Raw genomic sequence first — 21,888 nt, forward strand, 5'->3', positions numbered from 1 at the left:
TGGCGAAGAAATCCAGATTTCACAAACGAAACAAACACATCAGGAGACGCTTCAACTCGATCCATGATCAAGTCAAGGAGGGAGACATAGAGATTTGCAAAATACATACAGATCTGAATGTAGCAGACCCATTGACTAAGCCTCTTCCACAAGCAAAACATGATCAGCACCAAGACTCCATGGGTGTTAGATTCATTACAATGTAATATAGATTATTGACACTAGTGCAAGTGGGAGACTGAAGGAAATATGCCCTAGAGGCAATAATAAAGCTGTTATTTTATATTCCCTTATTCATGATAAATGTTCATTATTCATGCTAGAATTGTATTGATCGAAAACCTAAATACATGTGTGAATACATAGACAAACACTATGTCTCTAGTGATCCTCTACTTGACTAGCTCGTTGATCAAAGATGGTTAAGGTTTCCTAACCATGGACATGAGTTGTCATTTGATAACGAGATCACATCATTAAGAGAATGATGTGATGGACAAGACCCATCCGTTAGCTTAGCATAGTGATCGTCCAGTTTTATTACTATTGCTTTCTTCATGTCAAATACATATTCTTTCGACTATGAGATTATGCAACTCTCGGATACCGGAGAATGCCTTGTGTGCTATCAAACATCACAACATAACTGGGTGATTATAAAGATGCTCTACAGGTATCTCCAAAGGTGTTTGTTGAGTTGGCATAGATCGAGATTAGAATTTGTCACTCCGAGTTTCGGAGAGGTATCTCTGGGCCCTCTCGGTAATACACACCATAAGCTTGCAAGCAAACAACCAAGGAGTTAGTCACGAGGTGATGTATTACGGAACAAGTAAAGAGACTTGCCAGTAATGAGATTGAACTAGGTATGAAGATACCGACGATCGAATCTCGGGCAAGTAACATACCGATGGACAAAGGGAATTACGTATGTTGTCATAACCGTTTGACCAATAAAGATCTTCGTAGAATATGTAGGAGCCAATATGGGCATCCAGGTTCCGCTATTGGTTATTTACCGGAGAGGTGTCTCGGTCATGTCTACATAGTTCTCGAACCCTTAGGTCCGCACGCTTAACGTTCAATGATGATATAATATTATATGAGTTATGTGATTTGGTGACCGAATGTTGTTCGGAGTCCTGGATGAGATCATGGACATGACGAGGAGTCTCAAAATGGTCGGGAGGTAAAGATTGATATATAGGACGATAGTATTCGGACACCGGAAGTGTTCCAGAGGGTACCAGGTACATATCGGGTCACCTGAAGGGGTTCCGGGCACCCCCGGCAAAAGATATGGGCCTAATGGGCCAAGAGAGGAAACGCACCAGCCACCAGGGGCTGGTGTGCCCCCCATATGGGCCGAACCGGAGGAGAAGGAAAGAGGGGAAGGGAGAAGGAAATGGGGGGATTCGGCCTCCCCCTTCCTTCCCTCCTCCCTCCTCTTTCCCCCCTCCGGTAAATAAGGAAGGGGGTGCCGGCCTAGGAGGAACCAAGTAGGATTCAGTCCTACTTGGGGTGCCTCCTGGCCTCTCCCCTCTCTCTCCCACCTATATATATGTGGGGGGGCGTCCCCTAGCACACCCCAGACAATTGTTAGCCGTGTGTGGCGCCCCCTCCACCGTTTACTCCCATGGATCTTCGTAGTGCTTAGGCGAAGCCCTGCAAGGATCACTTCACCATCACCATCACCACGTCGTCATGCTGACGGAAATCATCTACTACCTCGGCAACTTGCTGGATCAAGAAGGCAAGGGACGTCACCGAGCTGAACGTGTGCAGAACGCGGAGGTGTCGTGCGTTCGGTACTTGATCGGTTGAAGCGCGAAGAAGTTTGACTACATCAACCGCGTTGAGAAATGCTTCTGCTTATGGTCTACGAGGGTACGTAGACACACTCTCCCCTCGTTGCTATGCATCTTCATGGATAGATCATTGCTAGTGTGTAGAATTTTTTTTGTTTTCCATGCAACAATTCCCAACAGATGCATGCTGGATAACGGTTGATTAGTGGAGTAATAGTAGTAGATGCAGGCAGGAGCTGGTCTACTTGTATCAGACGTGGTGCTTATATACATAATCATTGCGTTGAATATCGTCATAACTATGCGCTTTTCTATCAGTTGCCCAACAGTAATTTGCTCACCCACCGTATGCTATGTGCTCGAGAGAGAAGCCTCTAGTAAAAACTATGGCCCCCGGGTCTACTTTTATCATATAAAAAAACACAAAATTACCTTGCTTCAATTTTATTTCTTTTGTATTTTTGGGAAATTTATTTTATTATCTACCACTACACGATTTAATCCTTGCAAGTAATCGCCAAGGGGATTGACAACCCTCTTGTTTGTGTCGGGTGCAAGTATTTGCTTTTGTGTGTGCAGGTGTTGTTCACGAGCCTTTGTGTGATTCTCCTACCGGATTGATAACCTTGGCTCTTAACTAAGGGAAATACTTATCTCTACTGGACTGCATCATCCTTTCCTCTTCGAGGAAATCCAAATGCAGCTCACAAGTAGCATGCCCTAAGAATATCTCTTCATCCTCGGAGGAGCAAATTCCACTCTCGAGCTATCTAGTCCCTTGTCAAACTTTCCAATGAACCTTTAACTTGTCCTTATGATCATCGTGTTACAGATGATGTTCAAGCAACCGCAAAGCTCATCGTACAGTAAGAAGTGTCTACGACACTCTCATGGTCTAAGGAACTAAAACACATTTTAACACTCCGTGTTATGACAATTGATTTCATACGATATTATCTCAAAGTATAACAAACAAGTTTGGGTCGATTCAATATGATTGTTCTTCTAACGTCCTGCTCCCGATGTTGTTTCAGGACTATCGTTACACTTAACGATATCCTAAGATCCGGAAAACATGATCACCAACAACAGTTTAGCCAGTCTTAGAGGCAAGACTAGGAACCTAATCTTTACCGTTTATCATTCTACATGTGGATATGATTTTTCCACTGAATCACATAATCCAGGATCATGGCAGTTATATCATAGAATATAAACTATTAATTATGAAAATGGAAATATAATAATACAATATCATTGCCTCGAGGGCATATTTCCAACACTCACTGGTTTGGGGTGGGTGGACAAAGCCAGGAGAGCCAATGGCCATCTTGTCCCACCCATGGACGGGGGGCGCAACTCGAAACCACCCCTTCCCAGATCTGGGTAAGGCTGGGGTTGCCATCCTATGTGCTGGTGGCCCCGCCCGGTGCCCTTGTGGTCCGGCATGCCAGAATCGGGGCAGGCGGTGTCCATAGATTTTTTTCATGAGGGTTTCTCCCTCTAGATCCGGTGGTTGGCTTCGTAGCTATATGCAAATCACGGACAATGGCTTGACCCGGAGGGATAATTGTGCAGCGACAGCGGTGACACACTACATGTATCTACGGGGATCACAGAAAAGTGGTGGTGGCAACACATGATTGATATCGATGGTGGTGCTACTCGAGCACCCGATCTCGAGCTCCAGGGTGAAAGCCTAGGTCTAACTAGAGTTGGTTATACCTGAAAGTGGCGATTTTTTAGATAGTTACCTTGTTGAAGGCATTGTTCGGATATGTTTGGACTCGTTCTTGAGGCTAAAAACCTAGATTCTTATCTTGAGTGGTTGGATCCGGTGACGAAGACGCTTGAGTGTTGCTCTCTTCCTGAAGACATTGTTGTTGAACAACCTTATCATTCGTGTGGTGTCATGAGATGGTTGGTGCGGATATAGTCATTGTTGTAGTTTCTCAATCGCAAATATTTTATTTGGAAAAGGGAATATATTAATATCGCGCAGATACCAATTACACCTAGCCTCTGCACGTACAAAATGTCACAATGACATCCAGGATGCACACATCCAAAGAAAAAATAGAAAAGAAAGGAAAAAAACAAAGGTCCCGCCATAGCGATCGACTTCTCTGAGCAGCCACACACAAACTACCACCAAATACAGCACCTGAAGAGCATAAAAAAGTCTTCAAAAGCAATGCCTCCAAGAAGGAAACAGTTTACAAGCACCATCGTTGCCCGATCCAAGATATTAGGTTTTCACCCTGGAGAAGTCCGAGCTCATTGCGAGTCACAACCAATGAAGGCCAGACCTTAGGTTTTCACCCTGAAAGTCACGCCTCAGCACCCGAGGAGCACCACCGAAAATGAATTCCTCCAGTGTTGTCGCCCCCACTTGACATTGCTGCTCCTAAGAGTTAGGGAACACCTGGCTGACTCCATCGCCTCGAAGGCTCCGTCCGTCTAACTAATCCTCCGATCTCATCCACCATGACTTTCTCCACAGTTGTCTACATCATAGAAAAATCGAGAAGCCGACATGTCACATGGTGTTAACAAACAATAGAGCTTTGCACCACATCATCATGGAACCTCGTAGGCTGATATGGCGTGCACGACCGAATTCTATCCGATCCAGATATCTTGGGCAGGATCTCCGGCAGTAGTTCCGGAACACGTCGATGACCAAATCGAGGGGGACCGATCATGTAGGACGTTGCCATGATGCGAAAAGAGCACGAGGACAACCACCATTATTTTCACGGAAGCAGGTTCCCACGCCGCCCCTGTCTAGCCCGCCGCCGCCTGCCAGCCAACATCCATGGCTTGAAGCATGCCGACCAGAGCCCTAGGTCGGCCGACGAGGCAAACAGTCGGCCGCAGCTTTGGACCGAGCTCCACCAACCCACCCAAATCAGATCGGAGGGATCGACAACCCAAGCCATTGCTGCAAGCCGGGGCACACCACCAGGCGGAGCACCCCACCACGCTAGAGATGGCAATGGGTAGGGTATGGGTAGATACATCCACTTTCTACCCAAACGCATACCCATATAAACATTCGATACCCACCCACTCTGTTGGGGAACGTAGTAGAATTTTAAAATTTTCTACGCATCACCAAGATCAATCTATGGAGTCATCTAGCAACGAGGGAGAGAGGATTGCATCTACATACCCTTGTAGATTGCGCGCGGAAGCGTTCAAGAGAACGAGGTTGATGGAGTCGTACTCGTCGTGATCCAAATCACCGATGACCAAGTGCCGAACGGATAGCACCTCCGCGTTCAACACACGTACGGTTGGGAAGACGTCTCCTCCTTCTTGATCTAGCAAGGGGGAAGGAGAGGTTGATGAAGATCTAGCAGCACGACGGCGTGGTGGTGGATGCAGCAGGATCCCGGCAGGGCTTCGCCAAGCGCAAGCGGGGAGGAGAGGTGTTGCGGAGGGAGAGGGAGGCGCCAAGAGAAAGGGGTGCAGCTGCCCTCCCTTCCCCCTCTTTATATAGGGGCCTTGGGGGGCGCCGGCCCTAGGAGATGGATCTCCAAGGGGCCGGCGGCCAAGGGGTGGCTTCCCCCCCCCCCCCAAGCCAAGGGGGGGGCCCCCCCCCCCCTAGGGTTTCCCAACCCTAGGCGTAGGGGAGGCCCAAGGGGGGGGCGCACCAGCCCACTAGGGGATGGTTCCCCTCCCAACTCAGCCCATGGGGCCCTCCAGGATAGGTGGCCCCACCCGGTGGACCCCCGGGACCCTTCCGGTGGTCCCGGTACAATACCGGCGACCCCCAAAACCTTCCCGATGGCCGAAACTGGACTTCCTATATATAAATCTTTACCTCCGGACCATTCCGGAACTCCTCGTGATGTCCGGGATCTCATCCGGGAATCCAAACAACTTTCGGGTTACTGCATACTAATATCTCTACAACCCTAGCGTCACCGAACCTTAAGTGTGTAGACCCTACGGGTTCGGGAGACATGCAGACATGACCGAGATGCCTCTCCGGTCAATAACCAACAGCGGTATCTGGATACCCATGTTGGCTCCCACATGCTCCACGATGATCTCATCAGATGAACCACGATGTCGAGGATTCAATCAATCCGTATACAATTCCCTTTGTCAATCGGTATGTTACTTGCTCGAGACTCGATCGTTGGTATCCCAATACCTCGTTCAATCTCGTTACCGGCAAGTCACTATACTCGTACCGTAATGCATGATCCCATGATCAACCACTTGGTCACATTGAGCTCATTATGATGATGCATTACCGAGTGGGCCCAGAGATACCTCTCCGTCATACGGAGTGAACAAATCCCAGTCTCGATTCATGCCAACCCAACAGACACTTTCGGAGATACCTGTAGTGTACCTTTATAGTCACCCAGTTACGTTGTGACGTTTGGCACACCCAAAGCACTCCTACGGTATCCGGGAGTTGCACAATCTCATGGTCTAAGGAAATGATACTTGACATTCGGAAAAGCTACAGCAAAAGAACTACACGATCTTTGAGCTATGCTTAGGATTGGGTCTTGTCCATCACATCATTCTCCTAATGATGTGATCCCGTTATCAACGACATCCAATGTCCATAGTCAGGAAACCATGACTATTTTTGATCAACGAGCTAGTCAACTAGAGGCTCACTAGGGACGTGTTGTGGTCTATGTATTCACACATGTATTACGATTTCCGGATAACACAATTATAGCATGAACAATAGACAATTATCAAGAACAAAGAAATATAATAATAACCATTTTATTATTGCCTCTAGGGCATATTTCCAACACACTCTACTAACCACGGGCATAATTGATACCCATGCCCGTACCCATCAGGTATCCTATACCCAATGGGTATCCAATGGGTACAATGTATACTATTTAAATTTTTAAAAAGTAGAGAAATAAGTCTAAAATACAAGTGATGATGGGCAAGTAGTATAGCACCAAAGCCTCCTCCTCCGGTGGGTGACCTCTTGGAAGGTTCAAGCAAGTATGAGAAACAGTGGTGGAATCCCAATGCAGCGAGAGGCAGTGGTGGGAATCAGGGATCGACGGATCGATATACAGATAGGAATCCAGTGAAGATGAGTTCAGATTTCATCATTTTGGGGAGACACATAGGACGTAGGAGGAGCGACAAGCAAGTGCCTATGGGCCTATGTGTTATGTCCAGTTTGGGGAATACATGATTTAGGGTTGGGCCACAGCGCCCACATGAGTTTGATGTTGACCCCACATGTCATAGGAGTTATTTTCACTTATTGACTTTTTCTAGGTATCCATCGGGTTAGCATGGGCGCAATTTTATACCCATGCCCTACCCATATATTTTGCGGGTATGGATACCCATTACATGTGGGTAAAAATCTCTCAAAATCTTGCCCATGCCCACTGTTTTTGGGTAGGATACCCATGGGCAAAATTTCCATCCCTACACCACGCCAGTGCTCGAGTAACGCCCCCACATCCATATTGGAGCCTTGCCGCCACCAGATCGGAGCCGCACCACCTCCTGTGAGGGAGAGGAGCTGCACCCCCCGCCACCGGCAGCACTGCCTGGGCTTCGCCCGGCAGAGACCCTGAGCGGCGGCGCCGAGGGAGAGGTGCTGGAGGAGAGGGCCGGCGGCCGGCGGACTAGGTCCCCCCCCCCCCCGAGCCACCACTATGGAGATGGGGGGTCAGTTGTTAATCGCAGATCTAATCACTTTAATAAAGGGCTCACCCCTCAAAGAGTTTAAAGGTGTGTAGAACTGTAGACCAATCGATGATAGTACAACTGGTGGATACAAATCCACATGCATGCCATGAATTTAAGGGTGGAGTTTCTCTACTTCAGGCCGCCAGCCCCATATGGATCCAGACACACTGGTGTAATCCACCCTCAAGATGAGAAGCACAGGCCTCGGGACATCACCGCTACCCTGCATCCTCGATGCGCCCAACCCCGACCATCACCATCACGACCCTCCTGCCCACAAGCAACGACGCTGCCGACTCTAGGCGACTTCCCCTGCCCCGCTAAATTCCACCCCGAAACAATGGAGGGGCATCACATCGTCTCCAGTAGCAGCTTGGTATCTCCGGCAATCTCTTTTTAATTATTGACATCAAAAGACATTCTTGCCGCCCCCGCGGGCGATCCGGGGGAAAACCTTAGCCGCCGCCCCTCGAGTCTCCTCCTCCTCTCCCCCTCCTCGCCGCCGTCCATAGCGCCGCCGGGCGAAGTCTGGCCGGCTTGGCGGCGGCGGGGCTTCTCCCCATCCTCTCCGTCTTGGCTGGCGCGGGACAGCGGGATCCAGAGGAACGCCGGGCGAACGTGGGGTCCAGCGACGCGGCGGGCGGGTCTCCCATCGGCGTCGTGCGCGGCGCGAAGGTGGCGACCTCTGTGTCGTGAGGTGGTGGCTGCGTTGGCCTGACCGGTGGTCGCGGGTGCCGTCGGATCCAGATCGGATCCATCTGGATCCTTTCTTCGGACTCCGTCGGCCGCCGCGGGGTGGTGATGATCGTCGCTGGCCACGTCGGATTGTTGGATTCGGCGTTTGGAGATCTACAAGGAGTTCTTCTCGATCCTCCTTTCTGGTGGGTTGAGCCCCATGGCTCTTTCATCTTCGCGGGTTTCGGATCGTGGCTTACCGGATCCGGAGTACACGGAGGTTTGGTGGCATAGGATGGGGACCGGAGGAAACTTTGGTCGGCATGTTCGGCCCGGCATCGGCGACGTCACTTGACGCCGTTATCCTTCCTGGAGGCGAAGCCGAGGTCCCCCTTATCCACCCCCGAACCCCTCCCGGACGAAAGTCCAAAATTCAGTCTGGATTGGGCGGCGGCGGCGTCCTGCGCGTCGTATCCTCCATGGAGGCGCCGTCTTGGGAGGAACTGCTATTTGGGGGAGAGATGTGTGGATGGTGGGCTCCGAGTAGCTCCAGCAGTGGCGATGGTGTGGAGGTTGCCAGGTGGTGCGGCGTTGTATCTACCGCGTCATTGACAACGAGTGGTGACGGCATGGTGCAGCTGCATATCGACGACGGATGCGGCTGGATGGACGAGCGCAGGGTGGTCGAGCTGTCTGGCGCCATGGTGGCGTCGACGGCAGGCCTGGCAAGGTCTGTGCGTCAGTACCTGCTCTGGAGATGGATCGGTGGAAGAAGGCAGCGGCAGCCTCGGTGAGTGCGCTGGACCGGCGTGTGACGCAGTCCCGGTATGTGGCTAGGATGGGGCATCCGGCATTAGATGTTAGGATTTGGTGCGATGTCTGTTTGGTATTAGGCTCGGACATTCGGCACCACTGCATCAAGGGGGTAGGAGTAACGACAGATGTTGTTTAGATGGTGGCTTCAGGCTTACTGATATACTAATTTGTAAGATCTTTTGTCTTAATAATTAATAAAGTGGCCGTATGCATCGTCCAGATGCAGAGACCTGAGGTGCATCCTCCTTTTCTAAAAAAAAGACATTCTCGCCATCACCTCGCAGCAATACCAGTACATCTGCATCTCCTCCTCTGTCCCACTGACTCCACCAAAGAACAGTTTGTGTTGACTGATTTCAGTCAGTTGTTCACCATGTCTGGCTATCCAAGGTCCAAGCCCACAGTACTACGACATCAATATAGAACAATTAGCATCAAGCCGGCACTCAAGTAAAATATTATACTTCCCTGTAACCTTCATCTGCTGGCGGAGTGATTAGCAGCGTACCGTACTATGTATTTAGATGCATGAGTCTGAATGATAAGTGTAATTCCCCAGAACTATTTTCCCTTGTGTGTCAGCAAGACTAACCTGCAGGTTGGAGTACTACAACTGAACTTTCCATGCCCTTTTCCTTTTTATATACAGCAGGGATTGAGAAAAGAGTATGTTGGAAGAAGTTTGTTAGTAAGAGATCTTCATCCTCTTGGTATTTTGATTAATCTGTTGATCTTCATCCTCCACGTAATTGTTCCATGGCTCCATATTAATCCTGCACTACAATCTTGCTACTTTAGGCCGAGTTTATCTCACATGATTTGCTTATTATTATTTTCACATGTATTCTGTAGTTTCATTCATAGATATTCATACTATTTGCCATCCCAACTTCCCAAGGATCCATCATCCATGCCTATTGATTCCCACATGCATGATTTGTTTATTATTTTTTGACATGCCTTCTGTAGTTATGTACGTGCATGAATAAACTTTCATATTATTTGCCATCCCAACTCCCAAGTATACATGTTTATTAGTTAGTTTATTGGATTGTTGTCAAATTTTGCTGCCTTTCTCATGTCTTATATCAGAACAAGATGGTTATGGTATAAGGAGGGTTGGAATTCATAATTTAGTATGGGCCATATTGAATAAGGAAAAAGGATCACATTAGATTGTCAAGCAATTATCTGACATTGCATATTGCTTTCCCCATGAGACACCATTGATATATAATTCATGTTTAAAAGCTTCCTTACAGTTGTTCGATCACATGTTACCTAATCATTGTGTCTCAATTTGACCAGGAAATCTTGCAAACTCGCCTACCCATCGAGGATCTTGATGGAGTGGTTATGAACCAAACTACAAAGAGTCCATTCTCTAGGTGTTTCCAGATATTTCCCCCTAATGTTTGTTTTCATTTCAATTTTTTCAAGCCATCCTGAAGGAATGCTTGCATGTTAGTGCTAAATCCGTGTATGGTGGTGAACAATAAATTTATTCAATATTTCAAATGTAAAAATAAATCCAAATCAGATCTTCAATTTCATTTTTAATTCATATTATGTGTGCTTTTCTTTGAAACTGCATATAGAAGCCAGAAAGTCCCGCCGCAACGTGCGGGGCATCATCTAATTTAATAGAAACCTTTGAACAATTTATCTTCATATGCTTGAGCATGATAAGAAGATTCCTACTGAATCTTCATGCTCAACCACTCGATCAGGTGCACGATAACATTCCAAAAGAAGTGAAGAACACTACCAGTCTTCAGACAAATCACTTGTCAAGTACGTGTCATTATGGTCCACCTGTATCCAGGGATATAGTGTGTTTGGTTGGTGTCCACACCATTCACCTAAATTAAAAAAATGTGTCATATGACCAGTATATTATTGGCTTAATTGCTGACCGAAATCTACAAAGTAAATCAAAATACATCATATTTCTCTATACAAATAGAGTAAGTGGCAAAATGCACGATCGTAAAAACCTTGCCAGCAATACAAAGAGATATTCTTCCTTCTTTCAATTCAGAGTATGTCACTTCAGTATCTTACCTCTCGTCAAACAGTTTAATTACCAATCCTCGGCTTAAACACCTGATTAAGTAATTAGCAAAAATACTACTCCCTGCGCTAAAATACTAGATCATTTTTACACTATATTTTGAGACGGAGGGAATAGTAATTAGCACGGGGTTTACTCGTGTTGACCACTGCATGCGTGCATACTAATCAACCATCCTCGTTGTAGTGGGATGCATCACGATAATAATCATTTCGTAACACTAACGACGATGTTAGGTACAAACGGCCGGACAATGCATGGCAACCGTCCAGGGTGATTGGAATGCCATTCTACCGTTCCATGTTCTTTCCAGTCTGCCTCTTCAAGCGAGCCACTCAATGTGAGCCTCTCATCATGGAGATCTGAATCTCATATTTCTGGCCGTCCACGTGTTTGATTGTACCCACTTGCTACCTGTCATCGTCCTCAGCAGTTCTCTATACAGTGTTGTTCAAACCTTTTATGCCGTAGCGGAATATATAACCCATCTTCTATCAAAGAAGTATGCAGCTCTCCTCCTATGTTGAAAGAAAGAATACAAAAGGTTGCCGCTCTTTTTCTTCCTTTAAACCGCAGCCATCAATCCTGTCTGCTTGACCGGTACCTTCTGCTTCAGGTGAGAGTCCACTGGTTCCTTCTCCATTGTTCTTCACCAATGGATTGGTTGCAATACATTTTTGAAATAATCTAAATGAAAAATTAAAACAAATATAATATATTGTGTATTTGATTATTATATAGTTGTAAATATATATGAAATATAATATTTCTCATGCATGTTGAGAGAAATATTATTAGTTTGATTGAAGAGGGGCATGTGTGGTGATTTGTGATGTATGCATGTTGGGAGGGAATATAATAGCATTTTTCATGCATGTTAAGAGAAATAATTAGTGAGGTAATGCGTTGGATATGTGCATGTCGAGAGAATTGGATAGTGGGGATCAATTATTTAGGTACATAAGATAAGATGCATCAACAAATTTGACATCGAGCAACTCATAAATAGCTTAATAAAGATCCGATCGAGTGTTCAGTGGGGTAGTTAAAGGGGACAATTAGAACATATGTGTGAGTTGAGTTCAAATTTGAACTATTTTATTTCAAAACTTAGTTGGATTATAACATTTACATTTAAACTAGTGTTGAATATTTCACACACTGAAGATTTGATATGCTATTATTTTGAGTGCTACGGATTCTGAAAAGAGCTTTGCTAAACTTATGTAAAGTTACCTACAAAAATTACGTACTGGATGACCTGGTCTTATTTGATTGGATGCTAGTGAGGACGGACACCACCCTTAGAAATTCAAGGGGGCATTTAGTTAATTTTGGAAGCTTACGTTACATTTCTCTCGAGACAGGCTCGGGTCCTGCTTTATAGATAAAGCAACAAACATAGTACACGGCCGAATGATACAAAGTAGAGAGGTAGCCCTCTAACACAACAGATGCTGGGATAACAGGAGCGCGACTACACTACCAAAAAAGAAAATAGGGAAGTCAAAGTACAACGCCACACTACGTCCTAGCACACCTAGTCCGCATGACAACGCCCTCAAGAAGGAGAACGGCGTCGAGCGTCGTCACTGCCGAGTCCGAAGTGGACATGGGTCTTCACCCGGAGCCTTGATACGGAGAGGAGAACCACAACGACGTCTTCAAGCGGCGCCCACGGGGCGTCGGCGCCATCGATGCCAAAGCGCGGAGCTTTCACGATGACACCAGACCACGCATGGTGAGTCCCCCCCCCCCCGATCCGGAACTGGTTGACAGCTATGCCAATGACATGAAATGCGCCTGAGCCACCAGCCACTACCCCCTCGCCGCTCATATCACCGAAAGGGTAAAGCACCACCACTGCCACCTGACCACCTCACAACACGCCAACCACGGCAGGAAGAATAAAAGGCCTTCCTTCCACTCCTAGCCCGACATCAGTCTCTGGATCTGGGCCCACACCCCCACAGTAGGAGGTATCGACACCTGCATCCCTAGCTACTCGCAGTGGACCATGGGGACATGATCTTGACACTGTCGACAACCGTCGTGTAGCCCGCGCAGGCTAAGCCCTTAGTCATGCCTTGGTTAGCTAGCACGACTCTAATCTATGGCCATCAGTGCCGATCCATAGGACGAGATGGCTTTGTCAGGACCACCACCACTGCCCACCGCACGCGCGAAGAGACCGCTCACTGCTACATCCCGGGCCGAGCCTAGCCTCACATACCCGAGGAAACAACCCCGATCTGGCCTGCCCGAGCACAAACCCTAGGTGGAAAATGCCACCACCATGAGCGCAACCACTCCAGCCCCACATGCCGCCGACACCAACCCGGGATAAGGGAGACCGCCACGTCGCCACCCAGCGCCGCCAGCCGGACCACAGCCACCGCGTAGCCGTCACAACACCAGCCCGCACCACCGTCCCTACCCGTCTCAGCCCACAAGCAGACCAATCACAAGAGGGGTCCACCACAGCCATCAGATGTTGCTGCCGCCCGAGCAGGTGCATAGCAACACCATGTCATGGTCACCACCGCCAAGGACACAACACAACAACCACTGGCCCGCTCCGCCTGCCGGCCAGATCCGGCCGCCGTAGCTCAGGCGAGCCCCATCCGCCATGAAGCCCCCATGCCGCAGCTGCACCCATGCAAGACGTCCATGCTGGTGAGCCGCCGCGCCGCAGCACCCTCCGCCAGTACTGCGCCTAGGCCTGAGAGGGCTGGCCCATGCCGCACCATCATGCGCGGGAAAGAAGACGCCTCGCCGCGGCAGGTCCCATCGCCTCACGGGGGTGGCGTGGGAGGGGATAAGGTTCAGGAGCAGGAGGGATAGGTTACGTTAAATTTTCGTACATTATTCGTGGATATAGCATTTTTGCTCTAAAAACTTAGGCACGGACGTTTTAATGGTCCGCATTGGAGATGCCCCTGCTGAGGAGCAACAGTAGAGAGATGGTAGGAGTAGTACGGAAACCATGTTGGTGGTAAATTTGATCAACTGATAATGGCAGGTGGCAAGTTTCAATCTTTCAAACTTTCTCTCTCTCACATTGTCGGAGAGGAGAGAGAGAAGACAAGCTAGTACTGGAATGGGGGGTACAGGCAGGAGAAGTGCAGCGCTGGACGCAGAGGCATCTGCACGCACGACATCGACGACGCGTGGCTAAATTTTGTGTTTTGACCCTTTTGACAAACAATTTCAGGATCTGACCCTGGTTTGAATTTTTTTTCAGGATTTGACCCTTTTTCTTACCGCCAGAGCCTCTGGCGGTAGGGTTACACAGCCTACCGCCAGTGCCCCTGGCGGTAGGGTACTTATCCATGTCAGCATGCGAAAACGGCCGCCGTCCCCCTCTGTCGCACCGTACCGCCAGGGGACCTGGCGGTAGCCTGTCTAACCCTACCGCCAGAGCCCCTCGCTGTAGGGTCCGGGCAGTTATTTGCCCCGAAACCCCCGCGCCCCTGCCCATCTACCCCCCCCCCCCCCCCCCCCTCCCCCCCCCCCCCCCCCCCCCCCCCCCCCGCCGACAGTTCCTCATTTTCTCCCCCAAGTCGCCCCTCTCTCCCTCTCTCATCTCCTCCACTCCCCCCCCTCGGATCTTCACCGATTCTTCACCATTTTTGCGAATCGAGATGGCCCCAAAGAGAGAAAAGTAAGCTCCTCCAATCCCTCCAATTACTTTTTTCAAACTTGCTTCCGATTTGACGCATTATTTGCTTGAAATCCCTCATATTTTTGAACTTAGATTGGATTTTTTTTCACCTAAGATTGATTGTAGTTGTAGTTCTTAGTTCTTTAGTAACTAGTGGTATTGTATATGAACTCTAATCAATAGTTCATATGTTAGTGTGAAGATGAACCCTAGTTCATAATTTTTTTGTTAAAAAAATTATGATGTAATGTTGATATGAGGATGAACCCTAGTTTGATGATGCATGTTGATATGATGATATGATCTAGTGTGAAGATGAACCCTAGTTTGATGATGCATGTTGATATGATGATATGAAGATGTTATTTGGAAAAAAATTATTTAAAAATATGATGATATGATGTATGTTGGAGGTTTTTTTATATGATGCATGTTGATATGATTTGATCCATCATGTGTAGTAGTTGTTGTTGGAGGAATATGCTTAAAATTTTATTTTGATATGATGCATGTTGATATGATTTGAGTTCATTTTTTGTTTATGTATGCTTTATGCTTATGGTGGTTTTGTTTATGAAATTTTATTAAGGCGGCCACCTCTTGCGGACAACATCGGCACACGGTACTCCATGCTGGACTGGGCATTCGACAAGGGTCATCGTGCCCGGTTCATAGAGAACGGAGAGGTAAGTGATATGAATGAAATTTTGATGAAAGTTTTCGGATTGATGAAAATAATTTCCTAACTTTTGGCATTCACTTTTTGACAGATGCTCCAGCCACTGCGCATGAGGGGTCACGAGGTTCATGGGCATATGGACTACGACGAGCGCTACGCGCGGTTCTTCAAGAGAGCCCGTCTGTTGGGTTTTGTGTTGAAGTTAAAGCGTCAGCCGCCGACGCTTGTCCACGCAGCTCTGACGGCGTTGATTGACCGGTGGCGACCGGAGACCCATTCTTTCCATCTGCCATGCGGGGAGATGACGGTGACCCTCGAGGATTGGTCGATGATTACTGCCATGCCGATCGAGGGTCATGCACTCACCGGGCAAGTGGAGAGGACCAACTGGCAGCAGAGGGTTGCATCCCTCATCGGCGACTGCCCCGCTGTCAAGGATAACCGTACATCCGGTGTGCCGTTGACCTGGCTCTCGGAGCACCGGCAGAAATGCCACGAAGGCGCCGACGAGATGACCGTGGAGTGGTACGTGAGGGCCTACCTGTGGCATCTTCTCACGGAGGTCGTGTTTCCAGACAGCTCCGGGAACTCTGCCAATTGGTCATATCTCTTCTTCCTAGCAGACTGGGAGGCAGGGTATAGTTGGGGGACCGCATCTCTCGCCTACCTATACCGTTCGGTAAGAGAGGATCTAATTGCCTACCTACCTACGAAAGTGTGTCCATGACATTTTCTTATATCTGATCCTCATTTGATGTTTTGCAGCTTGACGACGCAACGCAGAGGACGGGAGACAATTCCAATATGGGTGGATTTTTCTGGGCCTTCTCCATTTGGATGTGGGAGCGGCTGCCGGTGGGGCGTCCGGAGAAGTTGCCAAGACGCCCGTGGGATGCCTATAGCGAAGACAATGACGAGACTCGACACCCCACCGTAGCTTACAGTTGGGACGTTGTCAAACTCTACACGGGCCTAAACAAGACTTCGTACAAGAGCCACACCAACGAGTTGGACGCTTTGACGCATACACAGGTATATGAACTCACTCAACACCTTTCTCTTTGATTCCACTTTTGACCGAGAGTGGTAACTTACCAATGTATATGTAACAGGTAAACTGGTGGCCGTATCATGACCTAAAGTGGGGCTTTGATCTGAACGTGATGTGCGATGCGGACCATGGTCTCTGGCGGTGCATCGTGCCCATGATCTGTGTGTACGCCGTCGAGTGGCACTTGCCACACCGCGTGGCCACGCAGTTTGGGATTTATGAGCATACCCCACCGGGCCAGCCCACCGATATCGGCGGCCACGCGCTCCACCTGTGAGCGCTTTGTTCTCCGTGCCCATGATTTCATTACGCTTATCATGTTTCTTGTTGCTTATGATGATCTCATTGCGCTTATGATGATTCTTGTTGCTTATGCCTTGCAAGATGAGCCGGCAGAAGAATCAGTCGATCACAGACTGGGGAGAGGAGCATAAAACTCATGTGACAGAGTGGAATCAACGGAGATTCCGTAAAGACGTGGAGAGGAAAGTTACTGACTGGGATGCTTACCTGACCCAACACATGAGGTGGTACGATGATGGCCAGAAGCACCGTCTTCGTCTCAGGCCTCGGTGGACGGCAGAAGACATCGTGGAGCTGGAGAGGGATGACCCCGAGGAAGAGGCCTACCAGACCGGCATCAGAGACATGCACAGTGGATTTAGGGAGTTTGCACCCTTCATCAACAGAGTGGTAAGTTTGAACCGACGGTTGTATTTAAAATAGTTTATTCGTCATCGTGACTGACTTATGATGTTGCAGTCTAGTGAGCTGAATAGATGCATCTTTGAAGCCTCAGATGCACTAGGTGATCTCCCCGGGAGCGTAGAATCTGAGAACAAAGTGAGGGGGACGATGAAGGTACAATTTCAGCCTCCTCGGAACAGATGAATCTTGTTCACTTGCAATCAGTCGATCTGATACTTATTATGCCCTTGTTTCATTGTGAGTGCAGAAGTTCGTGAAGCATTGTCGCAAGCTAGTAGGGCTGCTTGGGTGTGCTGGAGCTGGGTCAGTTGAAGCTTATCAGCCTGTAGCCACACAGGGTCTCATCGGCTCATCTAGGCATGCTCCCTCGTCGTCTAGGTTGGTTGGGAAGGAGGAGGAGGAGGCCACAGATGAAGAAGGGGAGGAGGAGGAGGAGGCCACACATGAAGAAGGGGAGGAGGAGGAGAGCAACGGGGAGGAGGAGTACGATGAAGATTATGGACCTCCACCAACTCAAACATCTCAAGCATCTCAGCTGGCGAAGAGGAATCCGAAGAAGAAGGATTTGCTGAGTCCGGAACCTTCCCAGAGACTGGTTTCTCGCCGGCCCAAGAAGAAGACCGAAGAGACTCGTTCAAAGAGTAACGAGGACCGTACCTCCAAGAGGGGAAGGAGCAACTGATTATACTCTTCGATACTTGGCTCTTTTAGTTTGGTTGAACTTCGTTTGGTTGAACTTGTCTAGTGGTTGTGAAACTATGTGGAACTATGTGTTTGCTATTTGTGGATCTATGTGTTTGAAATGTTCTATGTACTTCAAGTTATCTTAATATGGATCTATGTGATGCTCAAGTTTAATTGTTTAAAATCTATGATATTGTTGTCATATTTGTGAAACTTGCTGTGATATTGCTGTCATATTTGAATTTGAGAACAAGCAACCAAATGAACTTGAAAAAACAAAACAGAGGAGCCTACCGCCAGGCACCCTGGCAGTAGGGTTAGACAACCTACCGCCAGCCTCTGCGGCGGTAGGGTGAACCTACCGCCAGGGCCCTTTCATATTTAGTTACCGAAACTATATACGACAAAACACAAGACCCTACCGCCAGGGGGGCTGGCGGTAGGGTGAACCTACCGCCAGGGCCATTACATCTTTCGTTACAGAATGTCTGCACGACAAAACCCTGCCACACCTTACCGCCAGAGCCTCTGGCGGTAGGGTTACACAGCCTACGGCCAGGGCCCCTGGCGGTAAGGTACTTATCCACATCAGCACGCGGTGACGGCCGCCGTCCCCTCTGTCAAAACCTACCGCCAGGGGCACTGGCGGTAGGCTGTGTAACCCTACCGCCAGAGGCTCTAGCGGTAGCAAAAGGGTCAAATTCCGAAAAAAATTCAAACCAGGGTCAGATCCTGAAATTGTTTGTCAAAAGGGTCAAAACACGAAATTTGGCCACGACGTGCAGGCCTTTGCGAGTCCAATCAGAGTAGGCTACTTTTTTTGAAACTGCTAAGATTCCATTGCAGAAGAAGAAGCCTGAAGGCTGAAACTGCTCGGTTTATTAAAGGAAAACCGGGCGAAAACCTGTACAAAAGGACACACCACACCTAGCAAAACTAGGTCTAAGCACTACATGGCATACATAAGCGCCAAACACAAGTATGCTGAACAGCTTCGTCGACACCGGAGAGAGAAGACATATCCGAAAGAGGAGCAAACATGTGCCGCTTCGGTAGTAAGAGGACAGTCAACAAGACTTGTCTGGTGTTGTCTGCATATCAAGAGTGCTCCAATGTCCAAAACACCACTGGCCAATAGCCAAACCATGACGGACACGCCACCGCAGACCCTGTCCTATCATCACCCCACCACCGCCATCTCCGGACTGGACACCACACGCCAAACAATGTGCTCTCATCAAGAGGTCAAATCTCCATAGCGATGCTTCCAACAAATAAACGGCGTCAATGACGCCGCCATCGCCGATCCAATAAGACAGATCTAGGTTTTCACCCGGAGACCAAACTCGAGGATGAGAGAGGTGCAAGATCTCCTCGGTGAGGCCTTCAACAAGGAAACAACACCCATGGGCGCTTTCATCACCGGCAAAGAGAAGGACTTTCGTCCGGAGAAATTGCATACCTACATCGGGGAAAGTGCCCCTGACGCACCCACAAGTAGATCTGAAGCTGCCCCTCCTCACGTCCAGACCGGAGCACGCGAAGCACCAACGTCTGCACCACGCGCTGCGGTCCGCACCACCACTCGCACCAGCCACGGGCCAGGGAGGGCCCAGATCTGGCCGGCCCCGCCAGCAGCCGCTGCCGCACACCCACCAGATGCACGACAGAGGAGCGTCGCCTCCAACCTCCACCACAACGCGCAGCAACCCGCGCGTCCTCCTCCTGCCCGGGCGGGCTCGGATCTGGCCGGCCCGAAGAAACCACCACCGCGACCTTGCCTTGGACCTTGGCGCATCACCATCTCGAGCAAGGTCGCCGCACCAAGCCCCCATGGGCGCTCCACGCGTCGACGGCCTGCATCCCTGCCACCACGTCGGTCTTGGCAGAAGCCAGCCCGAGATCTGGCCGCCATCGACGAACGAGGCTTGACCCCTGGAATCTGTCGCGGAAGCAGGAAGAATGCCTCGCCGCCGCCGTCCCCGAAGCCGGCCGGGCTTCGCCGGCGAGCCCCTCAGGCGGCGGCGAGGGGAGGGACGGGAGAGGGAGGGAGGCGGCGGCGGATTTAGGGTTTCCCCCCGAGCCGCCAGAGGAGGGCGACGCGGGGGTGACTTAAGAAAAGTGTGCCTTCTGTTGCAATGTTCAGAGTAGGCTACTAGTTAGAGTATATATGGTGTAGGGCATCATTTTGCAGTGTATATCTGTATTAGGGGCGAACAGGTTGACAGTACAACCTGACACAAAGGCAAGTACATGCTACAAATGTCAATATGAAGCCGACCGTTCCCCCACATGTGGGCCTTCGCAATTCTGACAGTATGAACGCAGATACCATGCTACTCGCCATTGCGACACTACGACAGTGTATAACATAATTTCTTTTTACCAGCAAGCACGCACCAATATGCTCCCTGGCATCTATTTCTACAAGTGATAGGGGGCTAACAAAAGACATGACTTCCGGGGTTGGATGGCGATGAGGGCGACTCGGCGGGCGACAGGGCGGACGCCCGTGCACGCGACCGCGACGGCGCCGTCCGCCGCCGGTGATCGCCGGCGCGTCGGCGGGCGGTTTTGGGCTCTCGCCGACTCCGACAAGGACGACGCGGATGACGATGGGGATGCATCCCCGGCGGAGTCGCCGCCCTCACTGACACCTTCGGATTTCATTTGTGAATTTTTCAATTCAGGTTATAACGAAGATGAAGTGGCAATGATGATCGATCGTGTTCTACCATCGGACGATCCGGCGCGAATCGATCTTCACGCGGGCGAGAAGAAAGAGATGATCTGACGCGTTGTTCATTGGAGGACGGCGACGTCGGTGCTTAGACCTTGGAAGGGTCCCCTACCTAAGGTGAGTCTTCCAAATCTTACGCTATTCGATATGATTAGGCCAGAGTCGTGGATTACTGTTAAGAAGAGGAAGCATGCGAGGCGAATCGACGTTCATCAGGCACCAGCGGCGCCCGTGATGGCCGTGCCGGCGACCGGGATCTCGGAGATGAGATCGCTGCGTTTGAAACGCCTGCTGGGCTGTGCTGGGACGGCTCGGAGGGAGCCGGGTCCGCGAGGATATGGGCCAGGGTCAGATGGGTATGAGGCCCATGCTGTACCGGACCATAATCCTGCCCGGATCACTATCCCATGCACGTACGCAGGTGATCAATCTTCTATCAGTCGTGCGCTGTCTCCTGTTGGTCCTAGGGTTCATAGGCGCGGGACTCGTGGTTTCCCGGTGTGTGGTGCTCGTCGGGCAAGGAGGATCCGGCCTCTCCTGGACATGGCAGGCCACGGGGCTGCGCCGCCACCAGCCAAGAAGATTGCCTCATCCGCTCCAGCAGGACGGGGCGGGGCGGCTCCGCCGCCGGCGGCGGGTGCCGAGCGTGGAGCCCTGGCGCCGCTTGGCCAGAGGCCGCCGGCGGGCGGGGGTGTTCCTCTGGGTAACCCGGGCCGTGGCAATGGCCACTTGGGCGTGCGGCCGCCGGGGTAAGTGCCCATGCAAAGTGCGGCTGGAAGGGGCGGGCTGAGGCCTCCGGCGCCGGGTACGGCGCCCGTCGCTCAGCCGACCGCGGGTCGTGGTGGGCCTCGGCCTCAAGCACCGGGCGTGGACGGTGTACCTGCTGCTGGCTGGGGTGGTGCTGCCCTTGGGGTCGTGCCGACGCCTACGGGCGGTCAGGCTCGTGTCGCACCTCCACCTCACTTCGTCGCGAGGCCGACTCAGAACCGGTCGGGACCGTCACAGACGAGGCAGAATTCAAACACTAGAGAGTCCCATGTTCCGCCCCGAGGCTAGTGGGGGGACGATGGGTATGATGATTATGGAGATGGACAACATCGTGTTTCCTCTTCCACGGGAGGAGGTCGTGGTTATGCCTGGCAGAGTGACGGGTCTACTGAGAGACCGTTTCTCGGCCCTCCGGGTGGATTTGTCGAGGGAGCCTCAGGTCCGGGCCACCGCCAGAGAGGTGGCTACCGTGGACATCGTGGTGGTCGGGGTGGTGGCCGTGCGAGGTATCGCCG

This window comes from Triticum urartu, chromosome 2 (genome assembly GCF_003073215.2).
Source record: "Triticum urartu cultivar G1812 chromosome 2, Tu2.1, whole genome shotgun sequence".
Taxonomy (NCBI): domain Eukaryota; kingdom Viridiplantae; phylum Streptophyta; class Magnoliopsida; order Poales; family Poaceae; genus Triticum; species Triticum urartu.